Here is an 18,407-nt window from a genome sequence, read left to right as displayed (position 1 = left end):
CAGCACCTTCTCCCAATCACTCTCGGCATCATCCAGGTGTTCACTGGCAAACTTCAGACGGGCCGTCACATGTGCCTTCCGGAGCAGGGGGACCTTGCGGGCACTGCAGGATTGCAATCCGTTATGTCGTAATGTGTTACCAATGGTTTTCGTGGTGACAGTGGTCCCAGCTGCCTTGAGATCATTGACAAGTTCCCCCCTTGTAGTTGTAGGCTGATTTCTAACCTTCCTCATGATCAAGGATACCCCACGAGGTGAGATTTTGCGTGGAGCCCCAGATCTTTGTCGATTGACAGTCATTTTGTACTTCTTCTATTTTCTTACTATGGCACCAACAGTTGTCTCCTTCTCGCCCAGCGTCTTACTGATGGTTTTGTAGCCCATTCCAGCCTTGTGCAGGTGTATGATCTTGTCCCTGACATCCTTAGACAGCTCCTTGCTCTTGGCCATTTTGTAGAGGTTAGAGTCTGACTGATTCACTGAGTCTGTGGACAGGTGTCTTTCATACAGGTGACCATTGCCGACAGCTGTCTGTCATGCAGGTAACGAGTTGATTTGGAGCATCTACCTGGTCTGTAGGGGCCAGATCTCTTACTGGTTGGTGGGGGATCAAATACTTATTTCCCTCTGCAGAATGCAAATAAATTCATATACTTTCCACAATGTGATTTTCCGGATTTAATTTGTGATGTGCTATCTCTCACTGTTACCAATAACCTACCCTTCAATTATGGGCTGCTCATGTCTTTGTCAGTGGGCAAACTTACAAAATCAGCAAGGGATCAAATACTTATTTCCCCCACTGTATATATAAATGTCAAAATTTAAAATTAATCATAAAATATGTATTTAAAAGATGAATCCATCAAAATAAAAAAATTACATAAAAAAGACGACACTTTGGATATAAAAATGAAGAATCAACTTTATTAGCCAAACTGTAGCAGGGAGAAAGGGACTCGACACAGCTGTGTTTTGGCTGTACTGGCCTGCATCAGGACAGCAAAGAAGACTCCTGATGCAGGCCAGTACGGCCGAAACACAGCTGTGTCGAGTCCCTTTCTCCCTGCTACAGTTTGGCTAATAAAGTTGATTCTTCATTTTTATATCCAAAGTGTCGTCTTTTTTATGTAATTTTTTGATTTTGATGGATTCATCTTTTAAATACATATTTTATGATTAATTTTAAATTTTGACGTTTTTTATATATATATATTTTTTATTTTTATATTTTTTTGTTTTTTGTTTTTTGCTTTTGTTGGTCATCTTTGCTGTTTTGTTCTTCTTCTTCCAGCAGGGGCAGTGTAACACTGAGTGTTCTTCTAACCTACTATCCAGCTTATAACTGAAAAAGAAAAACGCCTATATTGCGACCCAAAGCGGGAGATAGACGTTTATCTCACAAAAACGAATAAAGCGGTATAATCGAAAGCCGAATTTGAACGTTTTCAACTGCACTCCGTTGCGGATGCGGACAAAGTTGATGGGGGCGTGTCGAAGGCATGGTGAAGGCGGAACTGGAGCGTGGTTATCGGGCGATCAGAGATGGCCGCCTTTTGCCGATAATGGAAGAAAAATATGCGTTTTTAGCGAGAATTTAGGGCACTTTTCCTGGACCCTGTTTTTCCACGAATAAGGCCCCAAAAAGTGCCCTTAATGACCAGATGACCACTGGAGGGAATCGGGGATGACCTCCCCTGACTCCCCCAGTGGTCACAAACCCCCTCCCACCACAAAATATGCCGTTTCACAACTTTTTATTTTCACCCTCAAATGTCATACCCACCTCCCTGGCAGCAGTATGCAGGTCACTGGAGCAGTTATTAGGGGGTGCAGTGGACTTCAGGCAGGTGGACCCAGGCCCATTCCCCCCCACCTGTTACAATTGTGCTGCTTAATGCTTAGTCGTCCAACCCCCCCAAACCCACTGTACCCACATGTAGGTGCCCCCCTTCACCCCTTAGGGCTATAGTAATGGTGTAGATTTGTGGGCAGTGGGTTTTGAGGGGGATTTGGGGGGCTCAACACACAAGGGAAGGGTGCTATGCACCTGGGAGCTCTTTTACCTTTTTTTTTTTTTGTAAAAGTGCCCCCTAGGGTGCCCGGTTGGTGTCCTGGCATGTGAGGGGGACCAGTGCACTACGACTCCTGGCCCCTCCCACGAACAAATGCCTTGGATTTATTCATTTTTGAGCTGGGCGCTTTCATTTTCCATTATCACTGAAAAACAAAAATGCCCAGCTCACAAATTGTCGAATAAAACATGGATGTCTATTTTTTTCGAAAATACGGTTCGGTCCGCCCCTTCACGGACCCGTTCTCGGAGATAAACGCCCATGGATAGACGTTTTTGTTCAATTATGCCCCTCCACATGTGTTTACATGAAATGATTTTCAAAACAGATTATGGAGTGTTCATTGAGTTTCAAAAGAACAGGAGCCTGACCTTGTAAGATCTTAAAAATAGTACAAGAAGATTTAAACTCAATGCAGCCACAAATCAGAAGCCACTGAAGATCTTTCAAAAGAGGTGAAGAATGATCAAATTGGCTGCAGTATTCTGAAATAGCTGCAATTTTTTCTGTAACTTTATGGAAACTCCAAGATACAACAGGTTACAACAATCCAGCTGGGATGGGAATAAACCCTGGACCATCAACACAAAGTGTTCTTCCAAAAAATAAAACCAAATGTGATATAATTGTTTTAACTTATATTTTTAATGAGCAAATTTTTTTTGAGTGTCCATTATCTGTATATGTAGTGGCACTGAATATACGTATTCAGCAGTGACTACATCTGCATTAGCCATTTATCTTAGGACAACATATCCATTTAACAGCTGAGGGGCCCTTTTACTAAGGTGCACTGAAAAATGGCCTGCGGTAGTGTAGACGCGTGTTTTGGACGCACACAGAATCATTTTTCAGCGCACCTGTAAAAAATGCCTTTTTAAACTTTTTGCCGAAAATGGACATGCGGCAAAATGAAAATTGCCACGTGTCCATTTTGGGTCTGAGTCCTTACTGCCAGCCATTGACCTAGCAGTAAGATTTCACGTGGTAACCAGGCAGTAATGTTCTATGTGCATAAAATGCCGATTTCCGGCGCACGTATCGGATGTGTGTCAAAAATGAAATTACCACAAGGGCCACACGGTAGCCGAGCAATTCAAAATTGACGCATGTTGGGTGCGCGTATGTACCTACGTGGCTTAGTAAAAGGGCCCCTGAATGATTTAATGGGATAGGAGAGGTTCTTGCCCATTTTAATTGTGCTGAGCTGGTTGGGAGCAGATATTTTGCAGTACTAAATTGGACAGTGCCGTCGAATATCTTTTCTGGCCTCCATCTGAGTAGAGCTTGGAGTTGTGGTCACTAGCAATATTCAGTGCCAATACCCACATATCTAATCAGACAAGTAGGACTGTATAAATAGCAATCCTACCTTAGCCCAATTAGCTATGTGGATACTGTACTAAATATCAGCTGTACATGGATAGCTTCTGGGTGCCCCCAAAGACTTAGATGTTCAGAGACAGTGCCAAGATAGGGCTCAGAACTGAATATCCAGATCTAATTTAGCCAACCACCATTGGCTGAATATTGATCCATAAATAAATAATTTGTGGCCCTGACTCCTCCTCATCTGTAACCTGGTTCCTCTAACCTGTGGATAGTGATATCATGCAGGCAGAAACAGGTATCAATGGAAGAGTACTTGTTTGGTTCAGATCCTATCTGACAGGCAACAGTCCATTACTGTTCAGCAGCACTTCTTCGCCACCATGGTACCAAACTGTGGGATACCACAAGACACAAGATCGATACTGTTACCTATTCTGCTCAATATCTACATCAAGCCAGTAGTCGAGCTAAGTTGGTCGATGGACACTTAGTTCTACATCTACATGAATGATGTGCAGCTACTTATAGCCATTGAACCTGACTTACTCACAGCCTTGAATAAACTGGCTACCTGTCTAACATCATTTCAAAAATAGGCTAAAACAACAAACTTTGCCAGAACTCAAGTAAAACTGAGCTTCTATGGGTCCCTAACATATGTGAACACATACTTGACATCAAAATCTCTTTTGAGAAATAAAAACTCCCCCTCAAATCAAAAGACAGGAACCCTGGAGCACAGCTACACTCAACACGTAGGCTGATCCCCCAAATTCAAGCAACCTTCAAGAGTTGCTTCTATCATTTGCAGCAACTATGCGTCTCTCTTCTTACATTGAGAAGGCAAGCCTTGTCTCAGTTGGATATGCCATGATAACATCAAGACTGGATTACTGTAATGCATTCTACACTGGTCTGACTACAAAGGGTTTGCACCAGTTCCAATTGATTCAGAATGCTGAATAAGACTAATAGAAGGTTGAAGGCAACGTGATCACATCACATCATTTTTGGAAAAACTTCAGTGGCTATCAGTATAATACAGGGCTAAATGTAAAATTCTATTGGGCTCATTTTTGAAAGAGAAGGATGCCCATCTTTCGACACAAATCTGAAGATGGGCGTCCTTCTCACAGGGTCATCCAAATCGGTATAATCAAAAGCCGATTTTGGACATCCCCAACTACTTTCCGTCGTAGGGATGGCCAAAGTTCAAGGGGGCTTATCAGAGGTGTAGCGAAGGCGGGACTTGGGCGTGCCTAACACATGGACATCCTCGACCCATAATGGAAAAAAAGGGCGTCCCTGATGAGTACTTGGATGACTTTACTTGGTCATGTTTTTCTTACGACCAAGGCACAAAAAGGTGGCCGAAATGACCAGATGACCACTGGAGAGAATCGGGGATGACCTACTCTTACTCCCCCAGTGGTCATTAACCCCCTCCCACCCTCAAATACATCTTTAAAATATTGATTGCCATCCTCTATGCCAGCCTAAGATGTCATACTCAGCTCCATCACAGCAGTATGCAGGTACCTGGAGCAGTTTTAGTGGCTGCAGTGCACTTCAGGCAGGTGGACCCAGGCCCATCCCCCTCCCTACCTGTTATGTATGTGGAGGAAACAGCGAGCCCTCCAAAACCCACCACAAACCCACTGTACCCACATCTAGGTGCCCCCCTTCATCCATAAAGGCTATGGTAGTGGTGTACAGTTTTGGGTAGTGGATTTTAGGGGGGGTATGGGGGGCTCAGCAGACAAGGTAAGGGAGCTATGTTCCTGGGAGCATTTTATGAAGTCTACTGCAGTGCCCCCTAGGGTGTCCTGGCATGTCAGGGGGACCAGTGCACTACGAATGCTGGCTCCTCCCATGACCAAAGGGCTTGCATTTGGTCATTTCTGAGATGGGTGTCGTTGGTTTCCATTATCGCCGAAAATCAGAAACGACCAAGTCTAGGGATGACCATCTCTACGGATGACCTAAATTTCAAGATTTGGGCATCCCCGACCGTATTATCGAAACAAAAGATGGATGTACATCTTTTTTCGATAATACGGATTTCCCTGTCCCTCCATCGGGACGTTTTGCGAGGACATCCTCAACAAAACATGGGTGTCCCTTTCAATTATGCCCCTCCACATCTGATCTTCAAGGCCCTTAAAGAAAATGGCCCAGAGTATTTGAAGAACAGGGTCTCTCTCTACATACCTTCAAGGTCACTAAGGTCCTTCCAGGAGTATCCCTAACCATACCCTTTTGAAAGGGCATCATGCATTGTGATACTCGTCAGTTAGCCCTCTTCGAATTAGCCCCACACTTTGAAATGCACTCCTTGAAAGGCTTTGTTTAACAGAAGACAATGGTGTTTATTTTCGAAAAAGAAAAACATCCAAAAATTGGCATAAAATAGCAGATGGATATTTTTCTCACAAAAACATCCAAATTGCTATTTTCAAAACCTATTTTTAAAACTTTTTCAATGATGTTCATCTGCAGTGTGTCTAAATCTCAAGGGAGCATGCAAAGTGTGGGTTCTGGGTGTTCCTAACACTTGGATGTTTTTCTGCCATAATGGAACAATATAAAAATGTCCACGGCTAAAAGTTAGAAGTTTTGGTCAAGACCTGTTTTAATAACAACTAGGCCACACAAAAAAATGCCCTCAATAGTAGATGATGATGATGGCAGAAAAAGACCTGCACGATCCATCCAGTCTGCCCAACAAGATAAACTCATATGTGCTACTTTTTGTGTATACCTTACCTTGATTTGTACCTGTCCTTTTCAGGGCACAGACCATATAAGTCTGCCCAGCACTATCCCTGCCTCCAAACCACCAGCCCCGCCTCCCATCACTGGTTCTGGCACAGACCGTATAAGTCTGCCCAGCACTATCCCCACCTCCCAACCACCATCCCCGCCTCCCGCCACCAGCTCTGCCACCCAATCTCGGCTAAGCTCCTTAGGATCCATTTCTTCTAAATAGGATTCCTTTATGTTTATCCCACGCATGTTTGAATTCCGTTACCGTTTTCATTTCCACCACCTCCTGCGGGAGGGCATTCCAAGCATCCACTACTCTCTCTGTAAAAAAATACTTCCTGACATTTTTCTTGAGTCTGCCCCCCTTCAATCTCATTTCATGTCCTCTCGTTCTACTGCCTTCCCATCTCCGGAAAAGGTTCATTTGCGGATTAATACCTTTCAAATATTTGAACGTCTGTATCATATCACCCCTGTTTCTCCTTTCCTCCAGAGTATACATGTTCAGGTCAGCAAGTCTCTCCTGATACATCTTGTAACGCAAATCCCATACCATTCTCGTAGCTTTTCTTTGCACTGCTTCAATTCTTTTTACATTCTTAGCAAGATACGGCCTCCAAAACTGAACACAATACTCTAGGTGGGGCCTCATCAACGACTTATACAGGGGTATCAACACCCCCTTTCTTCTGCTGGTCACACCTCTCTCTATACAGCCTAAGAACCTTCTAGCTACGGCCACCGCCTTGTCACACTGTTTCGTCGCCTTCAAATCCTCAGATACTATCACCCCAAGATTCCTCTCCCCGTCCGTACTTATCAGACTCTCCCCACCTAACACATACGTCTCCTGTGGATTTCTATTCCCTAAGTGCATCACTTTGCATTTCTTCGCATTGAATTTTAATTGCCAAACCTTAGACCATTCTTCTAACTTCCATAGGTCCTTTTTCATGTTTTCCACTCCCTCCGGGGTGTCCACTCTGTTACAGATCTTAGTATCATCCGCAAATAGGCAAACTTTACCTTCTAACCCTTCGGCAATGTCACTCACAAATATATTGAACCGAATCGGCCCCAGCACCGATCCTTGAGGCACTCCACTACTCACCTTTCCCTCCTCCGAGCGAATTCCATTCACCACCACCCTCTGGCGTCTGTCCGTCAACCAGTTCCTAATCCAGTTCACCACTTCGGGTCCTATCTTCAGCCCATCCAGTTTATTTAAGAGCCTCCTGTGGGGAACCGTGTCAAAAGCTTTGCTGAAATCTAAGTAGATTACGTCCATAGCTCGTCCCTGATTCAATTCTCCTGTCACCCAATCAAAGAATTCAATGAGATTCATTTGGCACGATTTCCCTTTGGTAAAACCATGTTGTCTCGGATCTTGCAACTTATTGGCTTCCAGAAAATTCACTATCCTTTCCTTCAGCATCGCTTCCATTACTTTTCCAATAACCGAAGTGAGGCTTACCGGCCTGTAGTTTCCAGCTTCTTCCCTATCACCACTTTTGTGAAGAGGGACCACATCCGCCGTTCTCCAATCCCTCGGAACCTCTCCCGTCTGCAAGGATATATTAAACAAATCTTTAAGAGGACCCGCCAGAACCTCTCTGAGCTCCCTCAATATCCTGGGGTGGATCCCATCTGGTCCCATGGCTTTGTTCACCTTTAGCTTTTCAAATTGTTCATACACAATCTCTTCCGTGAACGGTGCTCTATCCACTTCAATCTCATTTGTACTTTTTCCAGTCCATCGCGGTCCTTCTCCAGGATTTTCTTCTGTGAAAACAGAACAGAAGTATCTATTTAGCAAATTTGCTTTTTCTTCATCATTATCCACATAGCGGTTCGCAGTATCTTTTAGTCTCACAATTCCCTTTTTAGTCATTCTCCTTTCACTAATATACCTGAAGAAATTTTTGCCACCCCTTCTTACATTTCTAGCCATTTGTTCTTCCGCTTGCGCTTTTGCCAGACGTACAGTATCTCTCTCTTGGCTTCTTTCAGTTTCATCCGGTATTCCTCCTCGTGTTCCTTTTCTTGAGTTTTTTCGAATTTCTGGAACACCAACTCTTTAGCCTTTATTTTCTCAGCCACTTGCTTGGAGAACCATATCAGTTTCCTTTTTCTCTTGCTTTTATTTACTTTCCTTACATAAAGGTTTGTGGCCCTATTAATAGCTTCTTTCAGCCTGGACCACTGTCCTTCCACTTCTCGTATTTCCTCCCAGCCCATCAGCTCCTTCCTCAGGTATTTCCCCATTTTACTAAAGTCAGCACGCTTGAAGTCCAGGACTTTGAGTTTTGAGTGGCCGCTCTCCACATTAGCTGTTATATCAAACCAAACCGTTTGATGGTCACTGCTGCCCAGGTGGGCTCCCACTCGGATATTTGACATGCTATCCCCATTTGTGAGCACCAGATCCAGCATTGCTCCCTCCCTCATGGGTTCCGTCACCATTTGTCTGAGCAAAACACTTTGGAAAGCATCCAGGATCTCTCTACTTCTTTCCGATTCCGCAGATGGAACCTTCCAATCTACATTCGGCAGATTGAAATCTCCCAGTAAGAGCACCTCTCTCTTGTTTCCCAACCTTTGGACATCTGTGATCAGGTCTTCATCTAATTCCTCCAATTGTGTCGGAGGTCTGTAGATAACACCCACTTGTACAGAGGTTCTATCATCTCTTTTTAAGGTGATCCATATCGCTTCTTCCTTTCCCCAGGTCCCTGTCATTTTGGTCACCGTGATATCATTTCTCACATATAGAGCTACTCCTCCACCTTTACGACCCTCTCTATCCTTCCTAAATAGATTATAGCCTGGTATGTTTGCATCCCATTCATGGGAACCATTAAGCCACGTCTCCGTGATTGCAACAACGTCTAAGTCTGCCTCCAACATCAGGGCTTGAAGGTCATGAACTTTATTGCTTTATGACCACATGACCACTAGGAGAACAAATGAATGACATTCCCTTACTCCCCCAGTGGTCACTGACCCCCTCCCACTCCCCAAAGATGTGAATGAAACAGTATATACTGGCCTCTATTACAGCTTCTCATGTTACGGCCAGTCCTATTAGAGCTGCAAGCAGGTCCCTGGAGTAGCCTAGTGGTTGGAGCAGTGCATTGTAGAGAAGGGGACCCAGGTCCATAATCCACACTGTTATCCTTCTGTGTAGTGAACATTCAGGTGGAAAACAGAGGTAAAACAACTATAATTTTAGAACTAAGTTGAGTTAGTCTGATATGACCTTTAATGGGAACAAATAAATCAGAGTCTGAGTCTGAGCCTGAGCTGTCTGGGCAGTCTTACACATCTCTAATTATAATTGCAAAAGAGAGGACACTTCAGCCAAAGGATATGTGAAATAACACTCTGATAAAAGAGAGCTGAGAAAATAATGTTGACACAATTTAATATAGAAATCAATATGGCACTATGGGAGCTCACATTTCTTTATCACATCTCTGAGAAATTCAAAGAAAGTCAACATTTCACATACATAACACAGTGTGGCAGAAATGAGGTACTATTGAATTGACCATACATAGGCCCAGATAAATTTAGTTTTGCTTTGATTTATGTGAGGATTTCATTGATTAATGTCATGCAGTGTTATTTGATTTCACCCTTCTGTCTTAAGCTTTGTCTCTTTTGTGTCCTTCAAATCCTTATTTGTTCCAGGTTTTCCTTAGAAAGGTATCTATAATGAACCACTATAAAACTTTAGGGTCACATTTACAAAAGTGCACCATGGCTTTAGTGCACATTAACACCATTAATTGTGCATTTTTAATAAATAGGTCTGGGTCACAAAGCATTAAAACAAGGCACACAGTAAATACCTCATGCATGTTAGTGTATGGTATACAGTTACTCTTAGTGATGATTTGTTTCTCCAATAAAACAAAGCAAAAAAAAAAAGATCTAACAGTTACTTACAACAAATAGCTATCAGTAAACTACTTGAGGTAAAGGGTGAGGATTTGATGTCCTTAATTATTGAGAGCATTCTAGATGTTAAAGTTGAACGCTTTGGTGCCCATTGAACTTAATACTGATATTGACTGGGCTTCATTACTTTGAAGTGTTCCTATTGGCTGATTTGCTTCATGTGACTCTCTGCCGACCTTTATTTTGCAGTGCTTCCAAGATGTGCACCCTCCCCTCCCCCACACACAACTGATGCAGAGAGTTTACTCTCAAAATACTGACCATGTCAGGATCTGTTGAGGATTAAATTAGTTGGCATTTGGTGCTATGATCATCCATCGAAAATTTCTTGTGGATACCACTGAATTATTAAGTTAAATTGACATTATGCTTTACTTGCATATTAAATACTAAAGTGTGACTGTTTGAGAATTATTTTCTGTATTTTGTTCTTTTTTTGCTTTATGTGAGTTAGGTACTTTAAGGATCAAGTGATATCCCTTTATTAAAGCTGTATGTGACCAGTAACTTTTACTGAGTCCTTATCCTTTACATGATGACTGGTATTCATACTTTATAATTGTACTAGTAAAAAAAAAGCCCATTTCTGACACAAATGAAACGGGTGCTAGCAAGGTTTTCCTCAGAGTGTGTATGTTTGAGTGAGTGTATGTGAGAGTGACTGTGAGAGAGAGAGTGAATGTGCGAGTGTGTGTGTGTGTGTGTGTGTGTGTGAGAGAGAGAGTGAGTGAGTCTGTGTGCGAGTGTGTCTGTGAGAGAGAGTGTGTGTGAGACACAGACTCTCTGTGAGACTGAGTGTATGAGACCAAGAGAGTGTGTAGGTGACTGTGTGACACATAGAGAGTGAATGTGATACAGTGTGAGACATAGAGTTATGAGAGACAGTGTGTGAGAGTGAGAGAGAGAAAGACATTGACTGTGTGAGAGAGAGAGTGTGTGTGTGACAGAGATACCTCCCCCCTCTCTGGTGTCAGGCCCCCTCCCTCCCTCTGTCTGGTGTCAGCCCCCCCTCTCTCTCTTGTGTCTGAGGATTACTGTGCAGGACGCTGAGCTCTGGCTGTGCTTCAAGGAACTGACCAATCCTATTTAATAGAATGCACCTCCAACATTCTGAAGCCGAGAAACCTCGTATGGTTGGTCACTTCTGCTTGTGACGAACCCGGAAGTACGTGATGTCAGTTCAGGAGATGGATACAGAGAGCAGGAATGCCTCAGCCATGCAGTCAGCTTCAGAATGTTGGAGGTACGTTTTATTATATAGGATGATTGATTTTTTGATGTCATCTACTTTTGCTGTTTTTCAATAGTTGTTTGTAGTGATGGTTTGTTTCTCAGCCTAGTTATCCAAAATACTTTGATGCAGCACCAGAAAATACAATATTATTTTAGAGGATTTTATAGTAGTTTCCACAAACCCTTCTTTATCTGATTTTCTTGTCTTAAGACTTTGTATAGAGCTACAGTAAGTTGCGTGCCCTGGTAACACAAAGGAAACCACAATCTTGTTTTGTGTCTGCTATAACTAGCCAGATGTATTTTCCCATCCCTCTTTTTTTTTTCAGTCTCTTCTCTCAGTTTATCAAAAGGTAGATTATTATCGGGACCTTAAAATGCTTTTAAATAGAAGACATAAATCTCGGACTTATAGAAGAGCGATAAACTTAAAAAAGTATGTTTTTATAACTCCAAGTCAAAGAATGGACTTTGTGACATTGAAGCATCATATTGTGTCACTAATCACTATGGGTCCTTTTACTAAGCAGCGGTAGGGCTAATGCATGGCTATCAAGTGCCAAATTGGCACTACCGCAGGGTAGCACAGGCCCTCTGCGGTAGTTTCAAAGTTAGTGTGCGCCAGGGGCACAGCCAGACTTCGACGGGAGGGGGGTCCAGAGTCCGAGGTGAGGGGGCACATTTTAGCCCCCCCGGTGCCGCCAACCCCTCCCAGTCCGCCACCAATTTTCACCCCCCCTGCCGCCGCTGCAACCCTCTCAACCCCCCCTTCCCGCCACCAACCCTCTCCCGCTGTGTATCTTTGCTGGCGGGGGACCCCAATCCCCACCAGCCGAAGTCCTCTTCTCAGCCACGTGGCATTGCTGACCCCCCCCTTCCCGCCGTCAACCCTCTCCCGCTACGTACCTTTGCTGGCGGGGAACCCCAACCCCCGCCAGCCGAGGTCCTCTTCTCGGCTGCGCGGCATTGCTGACCCCCCCGCTGCAACCCTCTCAACCCCCCCTTCCCGCCACCAACCCTCTCCCTCCGCGTACCTTTGCTGGCGGGGGACCCCAACCCCCGTCAACTGAAGTTCTCTTCTCAGCCGCGCGGCGTTTCCAAATGATCTGATCAAGTTTGAATCTGTTTCTGTGCATGCGTCTGACATCCTGCACGTACAACGTGCAGGACATCAGATGCACGCACAGAAACTCGATCAGATCATTCAGCAAGCAACGCCGTGCGGCCGAGAAGAGGACTTCAGATGGTGGGGGTTGGGGTCCCCCGCCAGCAAAGGTACGCGACGGCGGTAGGGGAGGGTTGGTGGCGGGAAGCAGGGGGTCAAGAGGGTCATGGCAGGGGGATCCAGGGCCAAATCCACTGGAGCCCATGCCCCCGTGGCCCCATGATAGCTACGCCACTGGCGTGCGCTGTTTCCCATGGTACAAAATAATTTTCTGTTTTCTACCACAGGGGGTGTTCCCAGTGGTAGTTGGCATTGGCTTGCGCTGCCTGAATACTGCATGAGTAACATGAAGGGGCATAATCGAACGGAAACGTCTATCTCCATGGGCGTTTATCTCTGAGAACGGGTCCGTGAAGGGGCGGACCGAACCGTATTTTCGAAAAACATGGACGTTTAACTTTTTTTGAGCTGGGCGTTTTTGTTTTTCAGCGATAATGGAAAATGAAAGCGCCCCGCTCAAAAACGAATAACTCCAAGACATTTATTCGTGGGAGGGGCCAGGATTCGTAGTGCACTGGTCCCCCTCACATGCCAGGACACCAACCGGGCACCCTAGGGGGCACTTTTTACAAAAAAAAAAAAAAAAGGTAAAACAGCTCCCAGGTGCATAGCACCCTTCCCTTGTGTGTTGAGCCCCCCCAAATCCCCCTCAAAACCCACTGCCCACAAGTCTACACCATTACTATAGCCCTAAGGGGTGAAGGGGGGCACCTACATGTGGGTACAGTGGGTTTGGGGGGCGGTTTGGAGGGCTCCCATTTACCAGCACAAGTGTAACAGGTGGGGGGGGGGGGATGGGCCTGGGTCCACCTGCCTGAAGTCCACTGCACCCCCTAATAACTGCTCCAGTGACCTGCATACTGCTGCCAGGGAGGTGGGTATGACATTTGAGGGTGAAAATAAAAAGTTGTGAAACGGCATATTTTTTGGTAGGAGGGGGTTTGTGACCACTGGGGGAGTCAGGGGAGGTCATCCCCGATGCCCTCCAGTGGTCATCTGGTCATTTAGGGCACTTTTGGGGGCCTTATTCGTGGAAAAACAGGGTCCAGGAAAAGTGCCCTAAATTCTCTCTAAAAACGCATATTTTTTTTCCATTATCGGCGAAAGGCGCCCATATCTGATCGGCAGATAACCACGCCCCAGTTCCGCCTTCACCACGCCTTCAACACGCCCCCATCAACTTTGTCCGCATCCGCGACGGAGTGCAGTTGAAAACGTCCAAATTCGGATTTCGATTATACCGCTTTATTCGTTTTTGTGAGATAAATGTCTATCTCCCAATTTGGGTCACAATATAGGCGTTTTTCTATTTCGATTATAAGCAGGATAGTAACATAATAACATAGTAGATGACGGCAGAAAAAGACCTGCATGGTCCATCCAGTCTGCCCAACAAGACAAACATATGTGTAAACCTTACCTTGATTTGTACCTGCCTTATTCAGGGCACAGACCGTTCAAGTCTGCGCAGCAGTACTTCCCGCCTCCCAACCATCAGTCCCGCCTCCCAACCACCAGTCTGGCACAGACCGTATAAGTCTGCCCTCCACTATCCTCGCCTCCCAACCACCAACCCCTCTTCCCCCCACCTGCTCCGCCACCCAATTTCAGCTAAGCTTCTGAGGATCCATTCCTTCTGCACAGGATTCCTTTATTCATATCCCACGCATGTTTGAATTCCGTTACCGTTTTCATCTCCACCACCTCCGGCTGGAGGGCATTCCAAGCATCCACCACCCTCTCTGTGAAAAAATACTTCCTGACATCTTTCCTGAGTCTGCCCCCCTTCAACCTCATTTCATGTCCTCTCGTTCTACCGCCTTCCCATCTCCGGAAAAGATTTGTTTGCGGATTAATACCTTTCAAATATTTGAACGTCTGTATCATATCACCCCTGTTCCTCCTTTCCTCCAGGGTATACATGTTCAGGTCAGCAAGTCTCTCCTCATACGTCTTGGAACGCAAATCCCGTACCATTCTCGTAGCTTTTCTTTGCACCGCTTCCATTTTTTTTAAACATCCTTCGCAAGTAGTGCATGAGCCCTTACTGCTAGGCCAATGGATGGTGGTAAGGGCTCAGGCAGTAAATAGCTGGAATGGGATGCGCTGAGACGTCCTGCAGTAAAAGTCCTATGTGCGTGTGCAAACTTCATGTTAAAAAACATGTCTGGAGGCTCAGAGTAGGCATGACAGCATGAGTCAGCAGAGCTGCATTACTGCACACTTAGGGGCCCTTTTACTAAAGGGTTAGCACGTGGCAACACGCTTGCCACGCACCAATTTAGAACTACTGCCAGGCTACCGCAGGAGCCTGGTGGTAGTTCCCAGCCCCAGCACGCACCATTTCTGGTTACCACCAGGTTAGCAGAAGAGCCCTTACTGCCGCTTCAATGGGTGGCAGTAGGTGCCCCCCCTGCTGTGGTAAAAGGGGGCCTCAGCACGAATCAAAAACATGTGCTGATGCTAGCGCAGGCCCCCTTTTACCACAGCTTAGTTAAAGGACCTCTAACTGATTAGCGTGGGATTAGCGTGTGAGCGTTACTGCCTCCAAAGTAGGTGGCAGTAAGGGTTCACATGCTAAATTTTGGTAATGGCTGTGGACCATTAATTCGTAAAATCGAAAATTGACCATTTTCTGGCTGAGATGAAAATGGCCTTAGCACGTGGGAAGAACCAGCATAAGGGCCGCTCTAAGGCCACTTTTTACCGCAGCATAGTAAAAGGACCATCTAAGAATGATACTGTGGGAAATATCAAGATACCATGGGGAGTCTTTCAGATATTTTGTAGCAATCGGAATGGATTAGACAATCTTCACAATACAAATTAGAATGCACATGCCTATGATAAATTTAGGTTGGGATGAATGGCTTCAAATTGACTAGAATAACATTACAAAGCATGTGAATTTTCTGCATATAATTAAAATCTGTGCATGTTTTCTGCAGCAGGATTATCCTTCATTGCAGGCTATATTATTATTGATGGTCAATTTATTTGAGTCATTCTCTCTTATATGGAAGGATGACCCCTAGCACTAGAACTATGAAACTACTGCCAGGGACCATCAATATCATTTTGGATTCCAGTGTCCAGCAGCAAAGGGGAATCACTACCACCTGAGACCAATGGCAGACCCTCATGGTGAGTCTGGGGGAAGGGTATACTGTGGAGCCTGGTTTTGCTGGCAGGGGACAGGATTTTCTAGGAGAACAGCGTTTGTGTGTTAGGGGTATGGGTTGTATGGGGAAGGACTTGATGTTTGATCAGGAGTACAGGAGGGATATGAAGGTTGTATCAAGAATGTGTGACGGGGTCTTTATCATTTTATCGAGGGTGCAGAAAGGACTGAAAAGCTAGATTAGGGGTGCAGGGGTTCAGTATACTTTCATCAGGGATTGTGGGCAGGGGTTCGGTGCTGTCAGGAGTTAACATGTGTGACTAGGGGGATCGGAGGAGGGATGTGGAAGAGGGGAAGAGAGCATCATGTTACACGCGGGGGCAGGTAGTAAGGTTCTTAATGTGCTATCTGCAACCGCATATAATACAGAGCCAGCCCTGTGTGATAAATGCATTTACCACAAAAGCTTTGCAGTTATCGAATGTTAATTTTTGCATTAAATGTGTGGTAACTGCAAAACCTACTACACTTTAATAAAGGACCAATTGATTATCAAAATCTAGTGAAATATTGCAGCTCTGCTGACTTTTTTTTTTACCTTCAATTTGTTCATAGTGAGAGTGTGTAATGGAAGCAAGAATGGAGAGTCTACATCTTATTCCAAAGGAGTTACACTGAAATGAAATATAATGTTTATACTTAATAAGAGCACTTGCAAATAAAATGGCTTCCACCATGTAATCTGTATTATGTATTAAAGTTCTGCATAAAATATTGGCTATAGAAAATGTTTTGCTTTGTTTGCATAGTTATGTTGCCTTTGCCTTCCTTGGTCCTCACTGTTACAGCTTCAGTACATTGTAATTTTTGTCTAGCATTCATTCCAAGTGATATGAAAAGCTCCATTTCATTTTCTAGTATTAAGATGCATTGTGCTTCAAGTCAGTATTAACCTAGTAATAGTGCAGCATTGTATTTACTTTTTACTACTGTGCATGTCTGACGCTCGTTTAGAATTCAAAGCAGTAACATGAGCAAGAATAAAATGCAAGTGGGTTTTTTTCAATAGGCTTATACTGAAGTTTTAACTTCTCATATATATCATTGATGACACTGCCATAACATAAGCATTCGCACTACTTCCCTTCATTCATGCATACATATTCCTGACATTAACAAAATTCACAAAGACATTCATGTGACAATAATCAGCCACAGCTTTAATTAGTCCTATTTTACAATATACACTCCAACTGTTCCCATTCACCAGAAACATAAGCAACCAGAATTAAATTTCTGCCATTAATGAGTGGAGTGGAACGGGTAGACGTGAATTTCTTGTTTACGCTTTCCAAAAATACTAGAACTAGGGGGCACGCAATGAAGCTACAAAGCAGTAAATTTAAAACAAATCAGAGAAAATATTTGTTCACTCAACGTGTAATTAAACTCTGGAATTCATTGCCAAAGAATGTAGTAAAAGCAGTTAGCTTCGAGGGGTTTTAAAAAGGTTTGGATAGCTTCCTTAAAGAAAAGTCCATAAGCCATTATTAAAACGGACTTGGGAGAAATCCACTGCTTATTTCTAGGATAAGCAGCATGAAATGTAGTCTACTGTTTTGGGATCTTGCCAGGTGCTTGTAACCTGGATTGGCCACAGGATACTGGGCTTGATGGACCTTTGGTCTGTCCCAGTACAGCAACACTTATGTACTTATATACTTCAACCATGCAAACAGTATCAGTTGGTTGGAATCAATTTATGTATTTGGATTTTGCTTATACCTTTTTCAGCCGTAGCTCAAGCTGAGTTACATTGGATATTTCTCTGTCCCTGGATGGCTCACAATCTAGGTTTACACCTGAGGCAATGGAGGGTTAATGACTTGCCCAAGATCACAAGGAGCAGCAGCTCTGTCAGTTTAGAATGTATGATGAGAGAGTGAGCGGATAATAAGTGGCCAGCCGAGTCCTTAGGGAGGGAGGATGGGAGGGGGGGGGGAACGTTTGAATCCAAAACATTACAAAAAAAAAAAAAAAATTTTTGAAGTTCTGTTATGATGATTATTGAAGGTTGAAACTGTTAAACATTGCAGTATTGAAAACATTAGCAGACTAGTTGTATTAGCAATGGAACAGTACTTTTATTTTTATAGCTGTGTTGCATGTGCAATGTATTTCAAGTCCTGTTTTGTTGGATAATAAAGACTTCTTACAAATAAAAAAAAAAACACCATCCTGGAAGCCGAGGCCAAATATATTCCGCCTATTAAAAAAGGAAGATGGAAGACCAAACGACAGCTGGCATGGTTAAAAAGTGAGGTGAAGGAAGCTATTAGAGCTAAAAGAAAATCCTTCAGAAAATGGAAGAAGGAACCAACTGAAAATAATAAGAAACAGCATAAGGAATGTCAATTCAAATGCAAAGCACTGATAAGGAAGGTTAAGAGGGATTCTGAAAAAAAAGATTGTGTCGGAGGTAAAAACACATAGGGGCTCATTTTTGAAAAAGAAGGACATCCATCTTTTGACATAAATCGGAAGATGGACGTCCTTCTCCCAGGGACGTCCAAATCGGTATAATCGAAACCTGATTTAAGAAGTCTCCAACTGCACTCCGTTGCAAGGGCGGCCAAAGTTCAGAGGGGCGTATCGGAGGCGTAGCGAAGGCAGGACTTGGGCGTGCCTAACA

Source organism: Microcaecilia unicolor, chromosome 10 (genome assembly GCF_901765095.1).
Source record: "Microcaecilia unicolor chromosome 10, aMicUni1.1, whole genome shotgun sequence".
Lineage (NCBI taxonomy): Eukaryota > Metazoa > Chordata > Amphibia > Gymnophiona > Siphonopidae > Microcaecilia > Microcaecilia unicolor.
The sequence above is the reverse complement of the archived record's forward strand: the minus strand, read 5'-3'. Positions refer to the sequence as shown.